At 40.2% G+C, this 26,856-nt stretch overlaps 2 long non-coding RNA genes across 3 annotated transcripts in view; both read left to right on the forward strand.

Annotated features, from left to right (window-relative positions):
- The window catches only part of LOC121931195, a 60,738-nt gene extending 52,871 nt beyond the window's left edge, over positions 1-7,867 (forward strand). The window contains exons 2-3 of the long non-coding RNA XR_006104095.1: positions 6,131-6,388; positions 6,524-7,867. This is a non-coding gene — a long non-coding RNA (uncharacterized LOC121931195). The remainder of the gene's footprint in view (positions 1-6,130; positions 6,389-6,523) is intronic.
- Positions 1-26,856, forward strand: part of LOC121931194 — a 972,450-nt gene that overhangs the window by 97,746 nt on the left and 847,848 nt on the right. The window lies entirely within an intron of this gene.

Here is a 26,856-nt window from a genome sequence, read left to right on the forward strand (position 1 = left end):
TAAATTCCAAAGACCGAATGACAGCTGTCATGATTAAAGGAGTTGTCTTTGTGTCTGTCTTTGTGGAGATAGATCATTTGAAAGAAAATGAATTTATAGAAAGCAAATAAGTTGTGGGAGAAATTAATTTGGCAGTGCAACCATAATGGAGAATGAATATGTGAACAGAAAATATTTTCTGTACGTGTCCAATAGAGGAGGTATAAATCAAGGCTTGGTTGCTGCCTCTTCTAACTCCAGGTCAAAACTCTTGTTCTTTTGTCAAGATTGTGGTGAATAGAGACTTTCTTGGAAAGAGTCAGGGAAGGACAGGCAGAAGTAGCTTTATAAAAAATAAAGTCTGATCAGAATGGTTTGGTAGGTTAAGGCAAGATTTCTAGCACCTCCAGTTTTTGGAGGTATCAGTTGCCTCTGACTTGTCTTCAAGCGACTTAGTGGGTGGGTGAGATTTGTCAGGAACCAAAAAGCCAAAAATGCCTCAAGATGTTTAACTGTGGAGATTTATTTTTCCCACTCCTTGCTGGGCATTAATCATTTTTTTCAATTACTTACTAGACCTCTTACCTCCAAGGCTGTCAAAGGACAGAAAAAATAATTACAGCAATTCACGTTTCCCTTGATTATAGAGCTCAGAAGTCATGTTGTTGTTGTAATAGGTGGAAAAAGAAAGAGAACAGTCTATTGCTGTGTCTGACAACCTCCATGTGCTATTTTATGATGATTGCATAAGTAGAATGTATGAAATAAACAAAACACTTCTGATGTCTGGGATTGAGCTCAAGAGGCCATTAATTACACCATCTCTTTTTACCAACAATTTGAGATTGAACCAATGGATTAAAAGTACTTATTATAAATCTTACCATTATACATTTCCATCTATTCATCCCCAATATGGAGTTCTTTTTATATATCATATATACTCAACTATAAGTTGACTTCATGTATAAGTTGAGGATAGATTTTGGTACCAAAATTATGTATTTTGCCATGACCCATGGATACGTTGAGGGTAAAACTCGGAGACTCCTTCATTATGTGTAATTGTGCATATAGCAAGAAAGATTGTAACTGAGACTTTTTGGCCTGAGACAGATGGGCCAAAAGTGGCGTGCCACTGCCAATAGTGGGGTTCTGGGGCACACACCAACCACATGCTCCGGAGCCCTAGCACAGCATGGCGGCAGCCTAATGGCAGCCTCCCGTCCATACAGAGGCCGCCATCTCGTACGGACGTTGCTGCGCATCGCTTACATCACGGGTGCACCAATGGTGCACTCGTGACATGTGCCAGGCACCATAAAAAGAACCGGCTTTTCTCAAGCTCTTGGTGTCCCTCCAGAGTACAGTGTGATTTGGCTGCTGCGGTGTCCCTCCAGAGTTAAAACAGAAATCTGGGATTTTGGGGTCAAATTTTGGGCATAAATTTTTAGATTTATAGACGAGTATATATGGCACACTTACAAAGATGTGAGGGTATATAAATATTTGACAAGATTTTAAAAATTATTCTTCCATAGTTTAAAAAAAACCAACAACATTGTTATACTTGCATAAGTAAAACCAGCTCTTGTTTGGCTAGCAGAATAACCATTTTTATGTAATTCAATAAACACAACCGCATTTTTTTATCCCTTTTCAAACAATTTATGCAGTTATTTATTTTTACCACACCGCATATGAAAGAAATTAAACCCCTGTGTCTCCTGTCATAACATTTAACTTCTCTTATTCTATATATGTTATATGCTTTCCACACACTATCTTACACAGACTGAGCCTGCCACTCTGGGTGAGATGCCCTTTTGCTACTGAAAATCACAGGTCACATTAGAATTGTTTTCTCTGTTATTAATTGCCACAGAAAAATTGGATCCTTCAATAGGAATGATAATTTCTGAATCTGTATTCCATTAGCTTCATACTTTTTCAGAAAAATGCATTTGTTCCTTTAAAATGATCTGATATAATTTTGATAGCCATGATCCTCTTCCAACACCATGTTCTCAAATTCTGCTTCTTCACAGTGATTTTCCTCTTCCCAGCTAATTAATAAAAAATAAGAATTAAATTAAAGGTATTTACAGCTATATATTGAAAGCAATGTATTTACCGAGATTTGTTTCCACAATGGTAACTATTTGATAATATTTTAAAAAAATCTTTATATTTTAACTACATTTTATCTAAACATTCATCTTCTCAAAAAGAAAAATTCACTAAGGCCTGGTACAGACTAATGCTTTGCTCCGACCTGGGCCCAATTTTAGGGCTTGGGATAATGGAGTGTCCACATGCTCCCAAGCCATACCATGTGCCGGTCCACATGGGGGCCGCCATGATTATGTACGCAGGGCGCAGTGTCCAAAGAGTGCCACACTGCACGGACGTCATTAGCATGCATGAGGGTGCCAATGGCACCCACAAGCACCCAAAAAAGAACCCGCTAGGAGCAGGTTCTTTTTAGGGCTCCCAGAGGCCGCGGCGTTTGGTTGCTGTGGCCTCCGTCAGGGGCAGTGTCTTGCCGCCCCTTTCTCACTGTCTGTCAAGCCCCTAAATTCCTATCCTTATTAACGTAATGGACTGCCCTGGGCCTGACTTAGAGGCAGAGGCAGAAGATTCAGACTCTGAAGACATGAAGGAGGCTATGACAGGGGCAGATCTGGGGCTGCCTGGTTTAGCAGTCTCAGAGGAGGCTCAGGAAGCTGTTGAGGGAGAAAAAGACTCTGTGGACTCTAGGCTGCAGGTGCTAGGACCTGTGCAGCGAAGACAGTAAAGTTGTCTTTGGGGTGTTCTTCCAGGCTAGAAGTCAAGAGGAGAACTAATAGATTTCAGTTGAGAGAAGTAGAGGCTTTTTGAAAGACCTCCAGCTGCAGAGATTTCTTTGCAGCTAACAACCAGTCTTGTAGCCTTGTTGTTCCTGTGTTCCTTGCTGTTTTATTCAAGACTCTGGTTATCTGACCTCTAGACTTGCCTTGTGAGTATGCTCTTGCCTCCACCCTTTGCTGTGACTGACTGACTGGTATTGTGTGACCTTTTGGGTTGGACTCTGGACTATTCCTTTGTATACTCCCCTGCTGTGTTGCCCTTAGTAGAGGTAAGCAGGACGATTAAAGCCTTATTTTATCAAATATGCTTTTAAAGAATCTTTAGTCAGAGATGGAAATATTTTTCGAAGGGCATTTCACACAAGTGGTAGGATGATTCGGGCAGAAACTTAATTTTGGTGGAAAATTACCTAACATGTTTTAGTTAAAGTTTAATACACCACCAAATCTAATTTATTTTTGTTTTGAACCTCCTCCAGATAGGGGAGATGTTTCTGGAGTCTGTGGCATTTGTAGCAGTAATTTTCATTTTCTTTTTTAAAAATGCAACCAGATGATGTTTATCTTTTTCCAGACTATTCAGTGACTATTCCTGACACCAGGAGCATCATTTTATTCCACCCTGAAAGTGGGTTTGTTAAAATTCTAGGATATATCAAAAGAAAAGTCTGGGTGGTGTAGTGGTTTGGGTGTTGGACTAGGGCTCTGGAGATGATGGTTTGAATCTCCATTCTGCCACAGAAACACACTGGAGAGCTTGAGCAAGTCACAGTGTCTCAGCCTCGGAGAAAGGCCTCTCTGAACAAAGCACACCAAGAAAATTCTTTAAAATGTCTGGGAGAATCCCGGGCCAGGTATGGGATGAGTACTGCCCAGGGACAGGGCTATGCGATAAAATCCATCCCTGTGTGTTTACATCCCTCACCTAGCATGGGAATAAAAGCTGGTGTGCCAATCTGCAATTATATTTCTCATTCTCATTGTCTGCATTCTTTTACTGCCTCCAAATTCATGGAGAATGTTTCACAATGAAGTTCTAGGTAGGAAGGGAATTTCCAAAGGCTAGATTCCTGTACTTGTTAGGATGAAAATTCTATGCTAAAAAAGGTAAGAAAAGTGCAATGACTTTGGACTTTGTAAATATCTGCCTGTCATAAAATAGAGAGGAGCTATCTAAGTCTATAATTATCCTGAGTAACTGTAGATCTTAGACAGTTCAACAGCAGCTGCCTGAAAAATGAACACAATTCCAGAAGAGGAGAATGTGAGGAAGAAGTATTTAATTATTTGTAGAGCTGCTGAATAATTCAACATGGTCGACCTGAATAGGAGTTTAAAAGGCTTCTGGTTATCCATAAGTTCATTCCTGTGAAACCTTCAGATGAAACTTTTGAAAGTAAAGATGAAAAACTGTAGTAGAGCTCTATTTTTATTAAGCTAATACTTCCATACATTTCCTACTGGCTATAAATCTATCTGCATAATCTCACAATAGATGACGGTATGCTACCAGAGAAGGGGATCCTTTCCAAACCTCTATTTGATATGTTTCACATACAGGTATTTGCTGTTTTGGATAGCCTCTCTTGAAGTCTATTCTTCTTTACTTTATAGTGAATGATAAGTAATACAGTTTAAATATTTGTTACTAATATTTTCCATATACATGTTATATTGTCTAGAAGGAACTCTCTGCACCTGGGTTATAATAACTATTGCCAGTCAGAAACAGCCCTTCCTCTTCTTTGCTACTATGCAACTCTAGTCACTGTCAAAGGAGATAGATTATTTGGCTCAGTGGCAATATACACAATATATTTTTCAATTCAGCTTTAGCATGTAGATTTCCTTGGTCACCCTGATGGATGCTAGAAGAAGGATAGGTGATTTGCTGTCACAAAAAGACTTTAGTGTTGGAAAGATGAACATTTGCCACCCATTGATCAATGGATCAGATCTTACTGCTGTAGCTAGGGATGAACATATATTTTATAAGTTTTCAAAGGAGTACCCATGTTAGTATCTTGCAGCATAAAAAGAAGGAAAGGGGGATAGGGTAAAAAGAAAGGATGGAGAAGCACCTTTAAGATTAACTGGGTTTTATTTTAGCATAAGCTTTTGGGGATGTAAACCTACTTCTTCACCTCACAGGGTAATATCCAGGCCTCAAGATATAAAGCACAGTTGTGGGAGCTGGGGAAGGATGGCATGTTATAGGACCCAGAAAGGTGAAAATCATGACCCTTGCCATAATTTTTCAAGGGACTGCATGAAGTGATACAGGTCTTTCAGATCTTCACAGTGGTCAGTTAGCATTGATGTGTAAAAGTAATCTACTTACCAAAAGTGAGTTTCCTTGTGTTTGAAACCTCTGAAAAAATTCCTTTTGTTACTTGTGCAGTAGTGAGGACTCTTGTATGTAGTGTTCCATGAAGCCATTGTCTTTGTTCATACCTCTGCTAATGGATGGAAATTTAACAATATAGTTCAATTCTGCTCCTTTGAGACTAACTGAAATAAAGAAGTTGGCAGGATGAGCTTTTGTAGATTGCAGTCCACTTCCTCAGATGCATACAGTTAGTCTAAAACTTTCAGTTAGTCTCAGAGATGCTACACGATCTCTCTACGTACTGATTCTCCAGACCAACAGAGCTATATCTTTGAACTCAATTCAGCTGTTTGTCTTTCTAGCCTTCCTTTGTAATTTCCTTGTACAGGGGACTCTGACTTTTAGATACTGTACTTTTCTGAATCTGTACTGTATATTCAGGAAGGTTGAAATGTTCTGCAACTGGTTTTGGGGTATTGCTACTTCAAATACCCAGTTTGTGTCCATTTCTCCTCTTGTGTAGAGACTCTCCTGTTTGTCCAGTGTAGAGTAGAGGGGCATTATGATGCATGAAGGCACATATGTTGAAGGAAGAGCAAGTGAATGTACCTCTGATGTTGTAAGTGGTATTATTGGCCCTTGTAAAATTGATCTCAAAGTAGGTGTGGGGATGGAGTTGGCATTTGGGTCTTGACCCTGTGTTACCATCCATGTTATGCATCCTGCTGTATTTATTTAAGATTTGAAGGCTATCTGTAAGCCAATAAAGGCCTGCCTTTCAGAACTTGTAAGAGGGCTGTGTGAGTCTCCAGAATTGATATAAATTTACTGATTATGTGTTTGAGTCCTCTCAGCTGGGAACTGTAGGTGACCACTGGGGCTTTTCTATCATTTTGTGTTATTTGTCTGTCCTGTAGTAGTTTGTTCCCAGGAACTAATCTTGCGTTGTTGATTTGTTTCTTCACCTCCTTAGGTGGCAATTGTAGTTTGGAAAATGCCTGTTGTAAATTCAAGAGTTCTGAGTCCCTGCCTTGTGAGTCTGAGCAGACATGCTTGTATTGGCTGTAAACAATAGATTTGTTAGTGCATTCTGGAAGGAAATTGGCGGAAGCCACAGATGCTGGTGAAACATCAGGAAGAAACTCTTCCAGAACATGGCCACATAGCCCAAAAAACTCAGAAAAACTATGGATGCCGGCCATGAAAGCCTTCGACTTCACATTGGAGGCATGTAAGTATCTGTAGTGATCAGTTGGTTTTCAAGAGAGAGTGGTGCTTAGAGGTCAAGAAAGTTATTTTTTTCTGTGGATTGTTCCAGGGTAGAAGTTGTTGAAATCCTGATGAAACATTTCAATTTTTTTTCTAGGATGGATCAGGAGGTGTTTTGTGGCAATGTGAAGAAAGAGGTTGACTCATTAGGACCCAAAGCCTTCTCAATCTTCAGAGCACTCAACATGGAGGAAATGCACACCAGCCCTGGAGATAACATAGAAATAAGTCCCATCATATTGGATGCAATAGAAGGAAAATATTGAGAGGGAAAACAACCTGGAGCAGAAAGGAAAGGAGGAAAACCACGACTCTTTTCTGATGCACTGGCGTGAGCCTAGCACAATTTTGGATTAGACCATTTGTTCACCTTTGACTCTCTTGACATTTTATTTATTTCATTTTTTTGCCGCCTTTCTCCCAAAAAGGGACCCAAGGTGTAAAAACTTTACAAAATTGTTTTTTAAAAAAACCAATGAAAATAATCCAATTAAAACAGTATAAAGGTAACATTAAAAACATACAGACGTTAAAAAAAATAACTAAAACGCATACCCTATATAAAAGCCACCCTGTATAAAAATCTTTTTACTTGGTGAAAGAAAAGGGAGCAGCCTAGCCCCCCCTCCCCCATTGAAGTGAGATCCAGAGGCTGGGAGCAGCCACTGAGAAAGCTGTCTCACGTATCCTCACCAGGCAAGACTGTGATTGTGGTGGGACCAAGAGAAAGCCTTATCCCAGAGGTCTTAGAGCTCTGGCTGGTTTGTATGGGGAAAGACCATCTGTTAAATAGTCTGGGAATGTTGGGAAGGATTGTGCTCATAACAGACTTTCTCCATATCTTTTTCTATTCTGCCAGTGCCAAGTGCATAAGGAGGTTTGGGTACCCGTATCATCTTTGTTCTGGTTCACTTACACTTGAGGAAGCTTGCTGTTTTGGCAGTCCTACATTTTTAAAGAAATAATGTTTTTGAAAGAGAGAATGCTTTTGTCATTGTTAAACTTCAGCATGCTATTATCCACAAATATTTCATTATATTACATTGTGTGTTATCATATTTCAGCCATTTCTTAAATTTCTGACTCCCCTTTCTTGTTAAGGTTCTCTTGGGCTCTTTGAGATAACACCATGCAAATGCAAATAACTGTGCAAGACAAAGAAATACTATATGCTTCAACTTCCTTCTGTCATGGAAGAAGCTATTGAATGAGGTATTTGTTTTTCAGTTTCTTTAGCAAGGACTGAATCAAACTGGCTTTCTGCCTGTCATCAGCTTTCCTATATAATGAGTGGTACTCTCACAGCCTTTTGACATTTGAAGCCTATGAATGCTTTTATTAATATTAATGTTAATTCAAAGCTTTTCCATCTTGCGATCTCTAGGGACATGGCATAATAATTATGAAGTTTGCTGATCATACAGGCTTGTTTTGCTTTGTGTGTGTGTATGGCTTTTTAAAAAAAGATTCTTATACATTGGCTCTGGACTGTGTGTGTCTATATGCATGAACTGACAAATGGCAGCTCCCAACCTTCTTGCAACAGTGGCTTAAGCAAGGGTTCAGACTGATTTTATTGGCTGGAATTCTGTGGGTTACATGCGCTGCCCATTACGCCAGTAGATATGCTTTCATTGCAGAAGAAGATATTCAGTATCTCCTTGTGTAACTCCTGTGTGTGTGTGTGTGTGTAAAACATGGCTTACCAGTCCCAGCATGCATCCCACCATGTCTAATCACTAGCTGGAAGATGAGAGGCTCCTGAGAGCTGTCAACCACCCAGAACCATAACATACACCAGATGTCTAAAAAGCATGACAACTGCCCCTTTTTCCTGGCTGCAGAAGTGGAGCAAAACACCTATCAGTTGTGCGTGGGGATGCATTCCAGCACTGGAAAGCTGCATTGCATCCATGGACTCATGAAACCTAGAGAGAGGTCAGGCGGAACATTTTTGACACAGAGTTATGTTTCATCATGTCCAATAGGACCTTAGTAACTGAAATTTTATGTTCATATCAGTGAAAGAGACAGGAGGAAGGGGAAATTTCCCTTCTCCACTGAAGCCCCCGGCACACTATAGGAATTTGCTCCTTACAGTGGGGAAACTTTCTGAAGCTGATTTTCAGGCAGCCTCAAGAAATGCAAAGTGAGCAGAGGCAAATTATCTTGCACTTTTGAAGGGCCATATTCCAGGGCTGGGTGAAGCCAGAGGCAAATAGATCAAACCAGTCCCCCACCCCACACATTTTAGCTTGTTCTTATTGCAAGTAACTAAATCTTATGAGAATGGGGTGGGGGACATTCATGAGGTGTCATGGCAAGGGGAGTGGTGATTTGGAAAACTCCAGATTGCCATATTGGGATCCCAAGGAAAACCTGCTCTCACTAAGCATTTCACAGGCACATGCAGAATTTGCTGTAACTTTTATGATAATTTTGAAACAGCATTGCCCTACATAACCAAACTAGGACAACAATCATGCTGAATTAATGGAAATTTATCTTCATTTTCAAAGGATGAAAGTTTGAATGTGATCATTTATCAAAACAAATACCCAAAGCTTATTTCTGGAGACATCCGGACTCAGTCACTTCATTTCTTGGACGAGAGGGTATGGAGATTCATTGCCTGTTTATCTTTATTATCTGCTATGTGAGATTTCCCGAAATATAAACCCTCTCCAACAAGACAACTTTGTCCAGTTGAAATAAGGGTTAAAAAGAAAACAGCCTTTAATTATTTCTGCTTATTATATCAGCTCATAACATTGCTGATTTTGTTTTTGTCTATCTTCAAAGCCTTTATTAGGAAATACCTTTTTAATATCACTGGAATGTGAGGAATAAAGGGGTGTTTCTGTTTTCTTGCACCCTATTGAATTACAAAACAAGCTTAAGTGTGTAATGTTCTTCAATTATATATAAAAAAATCTTATGATTTCAAGCCAGAATTATCCCTTTAAGTGAAATTACACTTTTGGGTAATTTTGCAAGACAAATTGCGATACTTCTTTTGGATAATCATGCAGTAACAATGCTGCAAAATACCTACTTTGTAGGTTGGTATCTTCAGGAAAACTGGTCTCTGGGGGACTAAAGGCTCAAAGAGTGAAGTTCTGTTGACACACTTGTGCAAATAGCCTAGAATTACAGAAGCCATGATGACTTTTCATCATGGTCTCTATAATGGTTTGTCCTGGCAGTAGGCATTGCCCTGGCCTCACATCGGGAGGCATGGAGATGCACTATCCATGATGCTGCAGCCTTTTTCGAAAACTCATGCTGAACAAGTCTCGAAGAGAAAGCACAACACAGAAAGAACCACAACCCAGAAACATCAGCCAAGGAGACTTTCTGCTGTGCCTTCTGCAATTTATCTCGGATTGGCCTTTTTAGTCATCAACGCGCTTGTAAAAAGCATGGGATGAGTCCTTCCTGAAGAAAAGCCAGAGAGAGGGGGTATTATGGTCTTAGTGGGGGAGCTGTGTGGTCATTGCAGTGTTTCTCTGTTGCACTGTGGGCAAACTTGTGCTGTTTGTAGGTACCTCCTTTTGCAAGCATATAAATAGTATAACCAGTGGCATATTTTGGGACTTCACCCCAACAGAATGTTGACTGAATTATTCCTTTCTGGCACAGGAGGATTAAATCTATCCCCTGATGGTTCAACTTCCACAAAGATGAGCAACTGGTAGTTAATGCATATACCCTAAGAGACTTGCCTCCAAATAACAAAGATGTTGTACAATTGCTCAGATTTTCTTTGCTTGCAAATGGTAACGTACTGTCCATGTATATATACTTTTCATCTCCAAATGCAGATAGCCAGGATGAAGTAGCTAAAACCAACAAAGATCCCTCACAGTTATTTATTTATTTATTTAATGCCATTTATATGCCACCTTTCTCTTGGAGTGGGACCCAGAAATAACAAATTACAAACATATCAAATTACAAATTACAAACTCATCCCCTTCCCCTCCACCACTCCCTTCTCCTTTTGTGTTTTGTCTTTTTAGATTGTAAGCCTGAGGGCAGGGAACTACCTAATTAAAAGATTGTATGTACAGCACTGTGTAAATTTACAGCGCTTTATAAATAAAGAATAATAATAATAATAATAATAATAATAATAATAATAATAATAATTTAAAAAGAATTAAAAATCCCACATTAAATACTGTAAACTAATTTTAAAGCCTTTCAGAAGTTAAAAACAAATAAAATACAGATCTAAATAAGAACCTTTCTTGCTTAACCATTAAAAGCTTAATAAACAAAAATGTCTTTCCCTACTGGCAAAAGGAAAGAGCATTTGGGGCGGGGGGATCATGATCCTGTACTGCCAACATAAGACTACATTCTGTTTATTCTGTCTAAACCACTATAAATACAAGTAATTCATCTGTATATCTTTTTTTAAAAAGGAAAGCTATCAAGTAAAAATGCCACTATGAAACTTTGAAAACGACCAAAAAATGGTAATGAAAGTAAAAATATTTTATGACTGCAATTTGTTCAATGAGGTAGGTGAAAGATTAAAGGAAGCAATAGGAACAGATCAGATACAGTATAAGGTAAGCATCCTAAACGTGAGACAGAGTCCAGGAGGTCCACATTATCCAGCACTAGAGAGAGTGTAAGGATTCTGCTGTTTAAAATCTAGTAGCCTCAGCTTGTCCTTTTCTGGCCTCAAAGCTGCAGGTGGATGAATGTGTGTGATATTTTTCTGCAGTTTTCTCAACTGTGATCTCTACCCGATGCCTTTTTATCCACATACTCTTCCAGTGGTCTCTTTCTGCTCTCAGATTTTTCACTTTCCGATAGATTGAAAAATAAGTCATCCTCTTCAGAATCTCCTAGTACAGCTCCTCAAAACCAATGACATGATACTTCAGAAGGCAAGAAGGGTTAAGGTCATTCCAGCCTAGTCACATAATAAAGCCTTTGAATTCTATGGGTCAAAATGCACCCAATAGCCAAGGAATCCTAATTCTCAAAGGGCTTGCCTGCCATGGAACATCTGCATCTTGAACAGGATTCAAGGAAGACTCTGACAATTATGCAAGGTGTTGGCTGTGCTTGTTGGGTTTTTCTCTGTGTGAACTGAGAGTACATATCCAATAATCCCTTGTAAATGTCAATTTCAGGGAGAAATCAGTAAGGAATTCTTGATATACTTCTGAGTGAGCAGTGTTTTCGCTGGGTCAGAATTTGGAAACAAATTAGTATTTGCCAGGAATTTAGCTCAATTAAAATTATCTCCTTTTAACAGATGAAACAGAATCATTGACATGTGTCAATTTGTATAAAAATTACAAAATTCAGCTTAATATGGCTATCATCAAGGTCATTGTCAAAATATCTTTAACCCAGAATGTACTGTACAACATAAACATTGAGGCAGCACTTACGACAACTTAACTGAACGTTCCAGAGAATATAATAATGTTAGCATCTCTGACCATCATCCCTTTCAACAGGCTGTTGAACATTTAATCGTGCATCAGGGTGGAAAAAAATATAAGTGCAGCCAACTGTCATACTTTACCATTAGTGCTCTTATTTTCAAATCATTTGATCACAATGAAGCTAATATCTAGGTTGTTTTTATGCCAGTAACATTTTGGAGATATATGTAGGTGTCTCTAATAAACTCACTATGATCAGTGACAGTTTCCTGTGGGACGTTGTACAAAATACATTGGGGAGTGTCTGGTTTGAATATACATCAATCAAATTACATACCTGCAGTCAGTGATGAAAATGTCTAATTTTTTCAAGCTATCAATTTTTTTAAAAAAAATCTTTCAATTCTGAGTGAGCAAATGCATGATTTTTAAATATATATGTATCAAGGACACATATTTGTTTCTTCTTTGTAGAAAGAGCAGCTTGTCCTGCAAGTATGTCTTGTGTTAGGACTCACCTTCATGCTTCCCAAATCTAATGTACTTCCTTCACAAAACAAAAACTACCCTGCTGGAAATAATACAAAATTCTTATCCAGACTACCTTGTCTCTTGCCTGATGAAGCAATCCAGTAACTGGTCTGGGTGGTCACATGCGCTGTATGCACTAGAGATACCTTAATTAGGAACCACTTAGTAGATATGCAGTGGCAGGTGTTTCCTCCCTTCTCTTTCCTCTACCTCCAAATTGAGCCATTGCAGATATCAGTCCACTGCTATGGCCTCCACTGCTGGGGACTCTTCTGTTTCTCCTCTTCTTCCCTCCTTGAAAAATCACACTGGTGTACTAAATGTCCTCCAGATTACATTCTTACCATCCACCCTGACATTTCCTTTCATCCTCCATCCAACCTGACTTTTCCTTTTCTCCCTTTTTTCTGGACTTCCAAAGCCTTTGCAGCTTCTCTCCAGCATCCAACCTTTCTACTATGCACCTAGCAATATTGTACTCACTGCTGAATATTATTCTGATACCCAACTCAATAAAGAACCAACCCTAGTCCTTTTCACAAGGCTGCTACCATCATCTTTTTAAAAATTTTGTATTGTATTGACCTCTGTTGTTACCCACCTCGATCCCCAAAAAGGAAGGGGTGGGATATAAATAAATACATCATCATCATCATCATCATCATCATCATCATCATCATCATTATTATTATTATTATTGGCCCGATTTAAATGGGCCTTTGTGTCACCCCCATCACATGCTAGGGCAGTGATGGTGAACCTTTTCGAGGCTGAGTGCCCAAACTGCAACCCAAAACCCACTTATTATTTGCAAAGTGCCACGTCCCTCTGGCTTTCTAGTAACAAACTGTGGCAAACTCTGTGCTGGGACAATGGCACATGTGCCCACAGAGAGGGCTCTGAGTGCCACCTCTGGCACGCATGTCATAGGTTCGCCATCACTGTGCTAGGGACTGGCCAATGACGTAGTGTCCATACCGGCCTCACCCCTAGCACGTGATGGGGGCGTCAAAATGGCGGAACCCTGTACACATGGGCGCCGCCATTTTTAAGCTGCGTAGCGTCTGCACGTCCCGGCACCTTTGTGACACCGCAAGTGCGCCATTGGCACCTTGTGGCATCACAAAGGCACCACAAGAAGAACCCACTTTTTGCGGGTTCTTTTTGTTCCGTGATGGAGCCACGCGGGTTGTCCGCTGTGGCTCCCTCATGAAGCAAACCAAGGCGGCGGGAGACCACCCTTTTTGGGCAGTCTGTATCCCACCATTATTATTATTATCATCTTTATCTGGGAGAATTGAAAACCTGACACACTTGAAAGTATGAATAATCTGACCCCTCCTGGAAGGACAAAAATTGTTGGCCTAATAACATTATTACAACCTACCTGATGTCTTGCTGGGTTTCACCTTAGTCAGCCTTAGCTCCACCATCCCAGTGGTAATTGGTGGTTTGCATATTTATAGAGTGGTGAATCAATTTCTGGTTTTAATCTGAATGTTAAGATTGCTAGCCAATGTGCTGAAGTTATTTTGTAGACAGGCTTTGGCACCTTGGATAGCACCTGTAAAGTCTGGACTAAAACACCAAGCAGATTTACTGTCCCGCTGGCTGCCACTCATCCTCCTCAAACATTTAATCATCTTTGCAACTCACCATGAGCACAGTAGGCTCATCTTTCTGATGTTATTACCCATCATCAGTATCAATATTTTCAGTGACTTATAACTATGTTCAACTAATAAACAGGATGCTAATACAGGAAAAGAAACTTCTAATGTGGCTTCTCAAACACATGTCTTAATTGTGAAAGACGTCCACAGTTGAACAGAAGGTGTTACTGTGTGGACCTCCAGATGTTGTTGAACTACATCTCCCAGCATATCTTATCCTTGCCTGTGCTGGCTAGAACTGCTGGATGTTGCAGTGCAACAACAGAGTGCCAAGCAGTTCCCACCTTGAGAACAAACAATATTGATCTAGGTAAAACTATAGTCTGAATAAATCAATGAAGCAGCTTCATATGCTTGTACATTCATTTGCTTGCTGTGCACTCCTGAGCTGATGCTAATTAACAAAGTTGATAGTAGGTAGCTGATGAATTTCCAGGGTAATAAGGGAGGATTTTAAAAAAGATTTCTATTAAAGTGAAGGATTTTAGAAACCTTTGCTCTCACTCTGCTGGAGTACCAAAACAATGAAAATCTACAGATATGCCACTGAATTATTGTAAAACTTTTTCTTCAAGAAACAACAATTTGTGCATTTGCCACATAATCAAATGCATTTTGATTATCTGATTACCACCTTCAGAGAGCCAGCAATAGACATAATCTCTCTCTCTAAAAAAAATCACACAGGCCTGCTCAGACTGAATGGGAAACAGATGGAAAGATCTTTTTTGTTGTGGTTGTTGTTGCTTTATTTTTCAGTTGTTGACATTTTAGAGTAGGAACACTCTCAGAAACCACGGTCTGTGTTGTCATATTATATATTTCTAATGAGGCCACAGCAAAAGCAGCTCCTATTCCATGAAGCCAGAGAGATATACATTTGTTTAAGAGTAAAATACATAATAGCAAGCAGATTGTTCAACAAGCTACATGGTTTCCTAGGATGGTTAACAATTCTGCATATAGATTTATTTTTTGGTAAATAAACACTGGTTAGCAATTCATTGTTAATAATAGAAAGTAGCCCTTCAGGCCAAGCCAAACTTTATGTGAGAGACATGCAGAGCCTGGAAAAGTTATGTTTAAGGGCTCTACCTCCCAGAATCCCCCAGCCACCAGGGGGATAGCCAGAGCCCCCAGAAGTACATTTCCAATGGGTCATATTTCTGTGAACTATACTTCCTGCTAAACCATCACAAAGCTATGGAGTGAGTTTATGTAGAAGTCAAGAGAGAGGGTCCTCCCTCCAACCATTTCCCCCTTAGCCTGGATTCCCAGACATGGGATTGCTATATCACTGGGAAAAGGCTGAGGATGAAAGGTGCTAGGAGAATGAGGGGCAGATCATGTGCTTGTGTATATTTGAAGCCATTCCCTTTGAATATTTATTCATTCCCTTTGGATATGTTAAGTCCAAAGGCAATGAAATTGCAGCAGGTGAGCAAGTGATTAGTAGACATCAGGTAGACTGGGTAGGCAAGAGCAAAGCTAGACTGTTGCCAGGACTGATCTTCATACAATGGGCACTACACCCCCCCCCCCAAAAAAAACTGGCTTCATTTCCTGAGTGGCTATGGAGGTGACTGTGGTCGAAACTGAAAAGTAGTATCATTCTCTGTTCCTTCACTCTATAGCTTTCAAGACTACCATACTGCACTGTCGTGGCACTATAAATTCTCAGCTAGAGAGGTCTTTAGTTGTTAACAACCATGTTGTTTAAGGCCTCAAGTTGATTTTGATGAGACATCTCCAAGACCTCCTGTCCTCCACTGCTCTGCTCATCTCCTGCAAACTGATACTCGTGATCTCTTTAATAGAGTCCATCCATCTTGCGTGCAGCCTTCCTCTTTTTCTACTTCCCTCTACCTTTCCAAGCATTATTGCTTTTTCCAATGTTTCATGCCTTCTCATGATGTGTCCAAGGTATGACAACCTTAGTTTTGTCATCTTGGCCTCCTGGGAGATTTCCAGCTTGATCTGCTCCAGGACCCATTTGTTTGTCTTTTTGGCTGTCCATGGAATCTTTAGTACGCTTCTTCAGCACCACATCTCAAATAAGTTGATTTTCCTCCTATCCTCCTTCTTAACTATCTAGCTCTCACATCCATAGATGCTAATACGGAATACAATGGCTTGTACGATTCTAACTTCTGTGCTCAGTTGTATATCCTTGCATTTTAAGATCTTTAGTTCTTTCATAGCTGCCCTTCCCATTCTTAATCTTCTTCTGATTTCCTGGCTGCAGTCTCCATTTCTTTCAATGTTTGATCCCAGGTATGAGAATTCTTTTACTAATTCTATTTCTTCATTGTCTAATTCAAATTTGTGTTGGTTCTCTGTGGTCATTATTTTTGTTTTCTTTATGTTCAAGAACAGGATTGCTTTTGTACTGTCTTCCTATGGTTTTCTGCTAGTATTATGGTACTGTTTACATATCTTAGATTGCTGAGATTGTTGATATTCCTTCCTTTTATTTCACCCTTCTTCTGTGTCCAAGCCTGCTTTTCCTACAATATGTTTTGCATATAAGTTGAACAGGTAGGGTGATAAAATGCAGCCTTGTCTGACTCCTTTTCCAATTGGGAACCATTCTGCATCTACAGATTCCTCATCCGCACTATCAGATGTGTTGGCACTCCCATGTCTTTAAGGGTGTTCCATAGTCTTTCATGATCTATGCAGTCAAAAGTTTTGCTATAATCTATAAAACACATGCTGATTTTCTTTTGAAATTACCTGCTGCACTCCAACATGTCTTCCAGCAGTCCCAGCCAACATGGCATAATGGGGGGTTTAAGGCAAACCATGGTGGGGTACAAACCACCGCTTTGCGGCGCTCCCCCGCCGCCGCCATTTGCTCCCTGCGGGAGCTGCAGCAGCCAAACCGCGCGGAGCAAAAAAAAAGCTCCATTTCGGAGCTTCTTCTTGCGGCACCTTATACGTCGCGAGGCGCCTGGCGCGGACTCCACGTCATGGCACCATGACACGTCTGGGCATGCGTCCAGTACGTAAAGATGCGGGCCCATGTAGAAGGGGCGCTCTATCTTGTACGTTATAGGATACTACTGGGGTTAGGGGGTGCGGGAAGCACCGCCCTCCTAACCCTAGTACGATCCTATACGTACTATATGGCGGTTTGTATCCCACCCATATGAAGGGTATCAGGTTTGTGAAGACTGAGCTAGACTGTCTGTAACTCACTTTATATAAGAAATAAACAGCATAGGTCAGTTGCATATACAGAGTAGTGTAAAAAGGTATAAGCCATGAAAGGACTTGTTTCCCAAAGAGAATACGTTATATGCCCTGTGAGAAAGAGGTTCCCCTCCTCATACTTCTAATTTTGTTTGATTGTGAGCCCTAAGAGATTAGCAATTAAGATCATTATAATGGGCTCACTAATCAATGGCACCTTCCCATTCCACAGTGTGATAAATAGTGTTTATAGTAACTTTAATCTTTAATCTAACTCAAAAATATGTTTATTGTGTGCAAAGTAAATCAACAGGAATACAGGAACCATGACCACTTCACCCATAAGGCTTCATTCTGAAGTAGGTTTCTTTAAAGCACAGTATTGACCAGATGTTCTGAAGAATCTTGTTAACTGCTTTTCTGGTACAATATATGCTGTTCCATCAGGTGGCTCTGTTGTAGGCAGACAGATGGCCACAATAGCTGGAGCCAGTCAGCAAATGTAGCCACCAGTCAGTATAGGAAGGAATCTCTTGATTCACCTGATCCTAGTGGCTCATTGTGTCTCTAATAATAATAATAATAATAATAATAATAATAATAATAATAATTTATTTATATTCTGCCTTTTCCCCAAGGAATCAAGGCGGATTACAACAGAAATGATCACATTATACTATCCCCTTATCACCCCCACCATTACATAATAATAAAACACAATAACAGTTACAATAGTTAAACCATTAAAACAATGTAAACAATCAAAATGAAATAGGTCAGCTAAGAGCGGATGTGGCTATCTTTCTTTATCATCCTCCACTCATCCAGTCTCTTGGGAGGCCCAGCCTTGCAGTTGCACCCAGCCTACATGAAGCATACAGTTAAACCTTCCTTTTGGTCTGGCATGTATCACTTTGTTGTGAGTAATGAGAACTCTGGCACAAGGTTGTGTGTTTTTGTTCAAGTCTGTATTCCAAATTCAGATCACACTCAGGCTGTGGGCTGGGTTTCAACTCAACTTAAGTCTGTGTCTGCTGCTGGTGCAGGGAGGGTGATTCACTTGGGCACAAAACAAAGGTAAGGCTTGGTACTCAGCTGTGTTGACCAGCTGAACCCTAAAACTCAAAATGAATCACACATAGACTGAACAACCAAAATGAGACTGTTAGCAGATATTCTATCTAATCTGATTAGTTTTCACCCTATGAGTTTAAAGAAAGTGTTTATATATACATGTATTCAGAAAAATGTATTCTGCAAAAAATTAGGAATTTGCTTCACTTATACTGAAATAGCCACCATAATATTAGCAAAGCTTTAATGTCTTAGACAGACTCATTTTTAACAATTGATATATACTGTACCATATATTCCAAATATATAGAAAATGGAAAATCTAAGGCAAAACAGCTAATTTTTTAATCAACAACTTCGCTGTCTCATCTTTGCAAAGATTTTAGGATTGCTTTCTCCTTTAGGCAAAATTTGGGCAAGACCTACAAAAGCAAAACACTACTAAGCAATTTTGATAATCTTATCAAGACTCTGTGGGTCTTCCACAACATTCTTCTGATGTTTAGCCTAAGGAGATATCTTCAAAGTTGCTTGAGCACTTACATTTTAATTAAAAGATATAGCTGTGTTAGTTTGTAGAATCAGTATGTAGACAGATCTTGTCTATAAAGAGATCAGTTAGTCTCAATGGTGCTACAAGATCTCTCTCCATGTTTTAATTAGGTAACATATGAAGTCATTCCAGATGCTGGAAAAAGAATACTGTACTTGGCAAGCCTATGACAGCAAAGACAAGACTTGCCATCTACTACTAACACTATAAATGTTAGCAATCTATTATCTGTTTTCAGTATATCTATCCACAAATAATTACAGGGATACATAGCATCCAAGATATTTATTATAAGGGTTGACCCTTTGTTACTAACAAATAAGAATGGTAATATCTTGTGTGGGGAAAAGAACACAAATGACTATACACTGTAGTTCCTTAACATTTCAGAAAGCATGTGGTTATTTATTAATCCAACAGATACCAATCTCTATACAGAATTCTCATGAAATGATCCTGATCCCTCAGGAATGCCTGTTTCTAAATTCATGAAATGTAAGAAGCTCAAAGTCTATAAACATATTTTTATTGCTTGTCCACAACAGTTTCCATTTAGTGGGGAAAAGCTCCTGAGCTCACATGTCATGTAAATATCTATAAGTAGCCCTAAGCAAATTTTTGTGACTCAGTTAAAACTGGTAAATATTTAATATTCCAGGATACCTCCCTATCATATAGATTAAACCCATTAATTTAATATATTTAAACAAGGATAAAAGGAGCCATATAGCTCCCAGCTTGCTTGCAACTAAAGCTGCAGTTTAAATTACTCTGAAATATTTTAGGGGCTTAGTAAAGCAACATCAATCAAAGTAAAATGGCAGCATTATTTTATTTCCCCCAGAGGTATGAATTAAGAGACTGCGTAAAAACAATAGGTCTGCTGCATTTGGAGAAATGGAAGAGACACACAAAGTCAGAGTGTCCTAGCAACTGGTGCATCCATGTTAGCAGTGTTTACAGTAAGAACCATCCCTTTTGTGCAGAGTGACTTCAACATTGGGAGAGGGAAGGAGAAAGCTGTATGTCTACTGCCAGGGTAGGAATTCTTTTGTTGGACTCCGATTTCAATGGGAAAGAATGCTGGGATTTGCAATACAACAACATCTGGAAAGCAACACAATCCCCACTCCTGCTTTACTGGGCCTAGGAAAGCTGGCACTTACAACTTTCGCTCAGTGTTCCCGTAGGGGGTGGAGGATCAGTGAAAGGGCCAGTAGTCTCAGTCTCAGTCTCTCAGTCTCTCAGTCTCTCAGTCTCTCAGTCTCTCAGTCTCTCAGTCTCTCAGTCTCTCAGGCTCTCAGGCTCTCAGGCTCTCAGGCTCTCAGGCTCTCAGGCTCTCAGGCTCTCAGGCTCTCTGGCTCTCTGGCTCTCTGGCTCTCTGGCTCTCTGGCTCTCTGGCTCTCTGGCTCCGGCTCCGGCTCCGGCTCCGGCTCCGGCTCCGGCTCCGGGGGTTGAGCACCCTTTGGGTTCAGCCGGTCAACAATCTATCTCACCAAGATTAGGAACTCCTTTCCAGTTTCAAATGTAAGGACCGTGGGGTGCAGTCCACAATGATTAAAGCAGAAATAACTTGGTCACAATCAGCTTTCAGAACACAAAAGGGGAGGATGTGTCCTTCCTGATTTTAAATGGTAACATCAGGCCTGTGGTCTTATTTGGCTACAAGACTGTCAGGCCCATCCTGGCTGAGGACTCAGGGGAGGAGGCTGAGCCAGCAGAGGCTGTGGCTTTAGAAGACCATCAGGAGTCAAAGCTCCTGGCAGCAGGGCCTTCTAATACTGTGGACATGGAGGAGGAGGATTCTGAAAGGGTGTTCCTCCAGCGCTCGATGAGGCTTTATGAAAAATGCCAGCTTATCAAGACCATTTGCACTAATGAGGGCTGATAATAAAAGGGTGGGAAGAATGTCAGGGCTTTTGTCAGAAGCTATCTGAGTTCTCTGGAGAAAGCATCTTTGTCTTGACTTGGTATCGATTTCTCGGCTTGAACCTTTTGACTACAGACTGAACTGACCACACAACTTTTCTGGAACCCTTGACCTGGACTGGTCGAAATTAACAAGGAATTTGAAAATCACTATATTTGAAAAGCATTAATTAAAATTTGGATGCAGGTAAAAAAAAATATAACTCCACAATGGATTTCAATAAAGCAGCTTTCTTTGGTAGGTGGGAACTTAAGCAAAACTAGATAAGATTCAAGAATCTATTGAAGAAAGGTAATGGAGGCAATCCTGTTTTAAGATCAAGAGAGGAACTTGAAAAGAGCAACAAGGCACTCCACTGGTAACACCTACCTACAAATAGAAAGGAAAGTTTAGGAAGATTTGCGATCTGTAGACTTTGAGGACAAGCTGGGCATTTTATTATGGTTAAAAGAAAAAGGTAAAATGACCAAGATTTATAAATTTCTCCTGGAAAGAGACCTGGAATATGAGCTAATCTAAACTTGATAAGATGGACAAGAGACTGAGGCCACACCATACCCTTGGAAAGTTGATAAAACACTGGAAAAAGACTAATTGTTTTATGGCTTCCTAAAACTTGAAAGAGAACTTTTGAAAAATTGCTAAGAGACGGAATTACACGCCAGTGAGAATGAACAAAATTTAAGACTGGACAATAATAGATGCTGGAAGTGTCACAAGAATGCCAGGCCTTTGCTACATATCTGGTGAACTTGTCCTTTAATAAAAAAAAGTTCTGGGCCAAAGTACATATACAATATAAGAAATTTTAAAAATACAATCCCTTTTAGGCTGGAAGTATCCCTTCTCAGTGCGACTTCAATACTCCAATATATTTATTAGATCATAAAATTATGATGCTGATTATACACACACACACACACACACACACACACACACACGAAATAGCTAGGTCACAATCAAGAGAGACACATTCCCTATGAAGTCCAGTTCAACAAAAACTTGTGTCTCCAAAATGTAAAAGCTTTCTGATGCAATCACACTTCTTCTTCTGACATCACAAGAAGATAACTGCCATTTGTTGTAAGTTGAGTGTTCATCAAGTTCATTTGCTCCAGAGTGTGGTGTCCAGGCAACTGACTTACAAATCTGCACACTGGGGTTTCAGGACCCTTTTATTATGACTGAAGGAGTTGCATCCAAGTCCTCTCCAGGCTCACTTCAAATCATAAAATTATGATGTGAGCTGGAAAGGCCCAAACTGCACTAACCCAGCCTACTTAAAAGGCCCGATTTAGTCCTAGGCTTCACCCAGAGGAACTCTGTGCCTTATCTTCTCTTGATCTAAGTAGGACCATCGATGAGAGAATGTGACTTGCCCAAGGCCACTCAGTGGGTTTACATGGCTGAGCCAGGAGTCATACCCCAGTCTCTGGAGTTCACATCTCATAGATGTGCTTAGCATGAGCCAATTGATCTTCTTATAGCTTAACTATACATTTATTAAATAAATCAATAAATAAATACATTATAGCTTAAATTTTAACAGACTGTCTTTACATGCAACAAAAGCCAACATTTTCCCCTTGGCAAGCAGCAGGCCCATTGTCATAACAAAGCAACAGGAAACAGTCAGTTAGTAAGCCTCTAGTAAGACCCTCTGGGTAAAACCTAGTCTGAGTGGTTGTTGCAATACTGCGCATCGAATTTTCATTTGAAAGGTCTTGTCCTTTCATTTCACTTGCAAATGAGGCAAAAATGGAATTCTTCCTCCTTGGAGCAAATTTCACAGCATGTTAAAGAGTTTATGGAAGCATCAAGTAACCAATATTTCGTATGTTTAACAAATAGTGTTTATGGCTAATGACATAGTTTAACCAATTGAGTTATATGACTCCATATTTCGAAGAGAGCATGAATCTATATTTGAGTCTATGGTTATACAAGTTAGGTTAAAGGATTATTTTCTTTGACTGTGAACAACATTTGTTCATCAAACATAAGGAACCACTGGTTACATTTGCTTGGTGCTTCTCATATTATATCATATTTCAGAATTAGCAGCCCAGAAAACCCAAACATATTCCACAATGTACACAGTTTCCAGGATATAGTGAGAAGGAGATAATTAAAATGCTCTCTTTATGTTCCAGAAACTTTAATGGCTTTTTCCACTTGATGAATCTGATATGAAAACATGTGTAAAATATAGCTGAAGACTGAAAAAACCATACAAAATATGCCTCATCTCCATAAAGCCATTATCTAAATCTAACCAGTGTAAACAAAAAGTAAGACAAATAAGCAGATTCACTTTCACCATTTAAATCTGAGCATCTACATAAATTTAACAAGGGGATTTTTCTCCATAAAAATAACCTGAATTCTTGCAGCAGTAACAGAAGCAATACAGTCCTTTCAGTCATCTTAACTTCAAGCAACAGTATACAAAATGCCAGCTGTTTTTCACTCGTTTCTCTAGCAATGGTAGGATCTAGGCACCATGCTTACGTGATAATATAATACCCCTGCATGCCAGAGGATGCATCTGCTTCTGGCCTGCTCTCTCCTTGACTTCTCTACCATGGCTACAAATACAAAACAGGTGGTACTTCACTTGCCTATTCTGCAATACTGTGCTGGTAGGGTTCCAGCTGGACCCACAGAGCGGCTGCTTCTGGCTTCATTCTTCAGTCTCCGCTACATCTTCATTAAATAACAGCTGAGTGGCCCTTGGATTGCCCATTCTCTTAACAAAACTAAGTATTGAAGCTGAACACTCATGAAATATAAAGAGCAGCAACTTCCCTTGCTCACTTTCACCATGCTATATTTTCCATTTCTCACTGCCCAGGACAAGAATGAGAAATGGCCATTTTCAGTTCATTGAGTCTATCTATGAATGTAACCATGGCTCCTACTTGTCCAGTGTTGATGGATACTTTTCAGTATGTACAGCCTCAGGCCAAAGGAGGACTCGTGGAGTCGGTAAGGGAAGTAATGAATGCCTCTTTACAGCAAGTCAGGCTCCCTACATACCTGAAGGAGGCTGTGGTAAGACCTCTTCTGAAAAACCTTCCCTGGATCCTACTCTACTGGGTAACTGTAAGCCAGTCTCCAACCTTCCATTTTTGGACAAGGTGCTGAAGCATGTGGTGGCTTCTCAACTCCAAGGGTTCCTGAATGAGATGGAGTATCTAGATTTTTCAATCTGGTTTTGGGCCTGGCTATAGGACAGAAACAGCTTTGGTTGCCTTGGTGGACAGGGAACTAGACAAGGGTAGTAAGTGTGTCCCTGTTGGTTCAGCTGGACCAGCAGTGACCAGGAACACGTTTGCAGAGTTAAAACTAGTGCACTAAATGCACCCAATCCTGCATAGTGGTACATGTCTTTGTTACATTCCATTTGGATTACTGTAATGCACTCTATGTGGGGCTGTCTTTGAAAAGTGTTCAGAAACCTCAGCTGGCCCAGATCGACATCCAGATTGTTAACTGGGACTCCCTTGTTTTGACAGCTCCATTGGCTGCTAGTCCATTTCCAGGCACAATTTAAAGTTCTGTTTCTGACCTATAAACCCTTATGACTTGGGTCCCGGTTATTTGAAGGACTGTATCTTCTTTTATGAGCCCACCAGAGCACTGAGATCATCAGGTCAGGCCGTTTTCTCTGTCCCACCACATCTCAGACTGATTTCATGGGAACAAGAGAGATGGCCTTCTCGGTGGCCACTCCCAGCCTCTGGAACACCTTCCCTAAAGAGGCCAGGGATGGCCCCAGCCCTCCTCTCCTTTTGGCAACAGAAAAAAAAAAACATTCTTATGCTGCCAGGATTTCTCAAATGGACAAGCGTTGGACTTTAATGCTATGTAATGTTTGTGTAGAGTTTTGTATAGAATTTAAAATGTATTTTAATTTTTTTATGTGTAATGTGTTTAACTTTTAAAAATTACGTAATTGCTTTTTTTAACCATTGTATCTACATTTGCATGCTTTGTATTGTTTTTAAATTTTGTTGGCCGCCTTGAGTCCCTATAACAAGAGAAATGTGAGATAAATAAATAAAAAATTTGTCTGGTTCACTGACCTCTTTCTTTCACGTATTCCTCCCTGCCCACGTGTGTCTCATACCTACCCCCTTCTCCCATGCGCAGTGATCCTTTGGGGATCCAGAAGGTTTTTCATGGGGAAGCACAGGCTTTGAAGGAGTTCACTTCCCAGGCAGAAAGAGGATGCTCTTTCTGTACTACAACAGAAAATCAGTTTAAAAACAACAATAACAACAACAAGAAGCATGAGGAAAAACGAAACAGGTTAACTATGATGTCCCATCACAGTGGTTGGCCAGAGTCAGTTGTCTCTGAGGTCAAGCCGGCCAGCAGCTTGGGGTGGCTTCAGGCCACTCCAGCCCTGTTTGCTCCCCATTCGGTGTGGGACCACAGCAGCCGGATGCTGCAGTCCCAAGGACAGCCACTGCAGCGGTCAGCAACGGACCACTGGCAAAGAGTGGGTTTTTTTGCACTCCTTTTATGGCTGGGTTTGGGCTGCCTTAGTTGAATGTGGTGCACTTCACTCTGATCCAGGGGCATGCATCATCTGTACACCACACTACAGGATCAGCCCAAAGGTGACACTTTTGGTCCGTTTGTTGTGGGTAACATCTATCTTTACCAGATGTATGCAATGCCAGACTTGTTACTTCTGCCACACAGCTTTATCCCACTTACCCTGCTCTCTTCACTAAGGTGATCAATAGGAGAGTATCTATCTTGCCATCTACCATTTTGAAAGCATTTTTGAAAACTTATTTATTCAGTACTAATATCCACCTTGTACCACTCTTTCTGCTATAAACTGTGCCCACACAAGGCCCATTTGTATTAATTAATTAATTTTATTTATTTTGAATATTTATACCTTATATTTATTATTTTGAATTTTATACCTTGCTCTTCAGCCATAAGGTGTCAGCGCAACTGCTGGGGTCAACACAACCCTATCAGCAACTCAAACGAGTCCTGGGGTTAAATCCGCCCCTTGGCAGAGCTGGCAAATTTCCAGAGGACGAAGCATGGCTCAAAGTCCAAGTTGGGATGACAGCAACTGGATGTCTTCCAGGAAACTGCAGCAATGCAGGAACCTCCAAGCACACAGCAAACCGATGCTATAGCTTCTTCTGATAAACCACCCGGAAACTAAGTCTCCCACAAGTGTTCTTTATTCCAGTGCTATTATACAAAACCAGATCTCTAAAACTCCAAACCATACCAATCCAACTCCTTCTACAAACCCACACCACACCCTTGCAACCCTGGGCTTATATAGTCTCCAGACCATGTGGTCTCTCCAACCCAGTGAGTTCAGGTGTGTAGCCATGTCATGTGTCTCCTGTGCAATCTAGACACATGGTTTCTTCTCCCATGGCTACTTGCACTGTGCATTGAAGTGTCCTTGAGCCCATGGGCTCCGCTGTCTGATCAACCTTGCCACTCTGCTGAATGCTCATGCCAAAACACACACACATCAAGCATTTCCCTGTGTGCTGTGTTTACCCTTCAAATCCCTGACAAAAGGCTCTCATAGTAGCTTATGTTTTATTATATTATTATTTTTTTATTATTATTATTATTATTATTAGACAGTTAGGCTTACAATCTAAAAAGACATGAACAAAAGGAGAAGGGAATGGTGGTGGGAAGCCATGAATTATTTTTGACTAGTTTTTATGATTAATGTTGCCTATAAAATTATAATTAGCCATTCCCACCTCTGGACAACCCCTGTTTTCTCTCATGCTGTCTAAATGCCGGCCAGATCTTCTTGGCACCTGATTTCTTGTTGGGTGGGTTGTGTCTATTGCTTTTGTGTGCTCCTCTCTCTCATTATACATACGTATTTCCACATCTTTATACAGGGAAATAGAATGAACAGTAAGGATGCTACTTCTGTAATGAAGTACAGATTGAGCTTGCCTGTCAAAAATATGTCATGCAAATGGGGAACAATGTGTTTAGAGCTGTTGGCTTGTGAACTGAAGCTGAAATGAAGCCAAAATATTC

This window comes from Sceloporus undulatus, chromosome 5 (genome assembly GCF_019175285.1).
Source record: "Sceloporus undulatus isolate JIND9_A2432 ecotype Alabama chromosome 5, SceUnd_v1.1, whole genome shotgun sequence".
NCBI lineage: Eukaryota > Metazoa > Chordata > Lepidosauria > Squamata > Phrynosomatidae > Sceloporus > Sceloporus undulatus.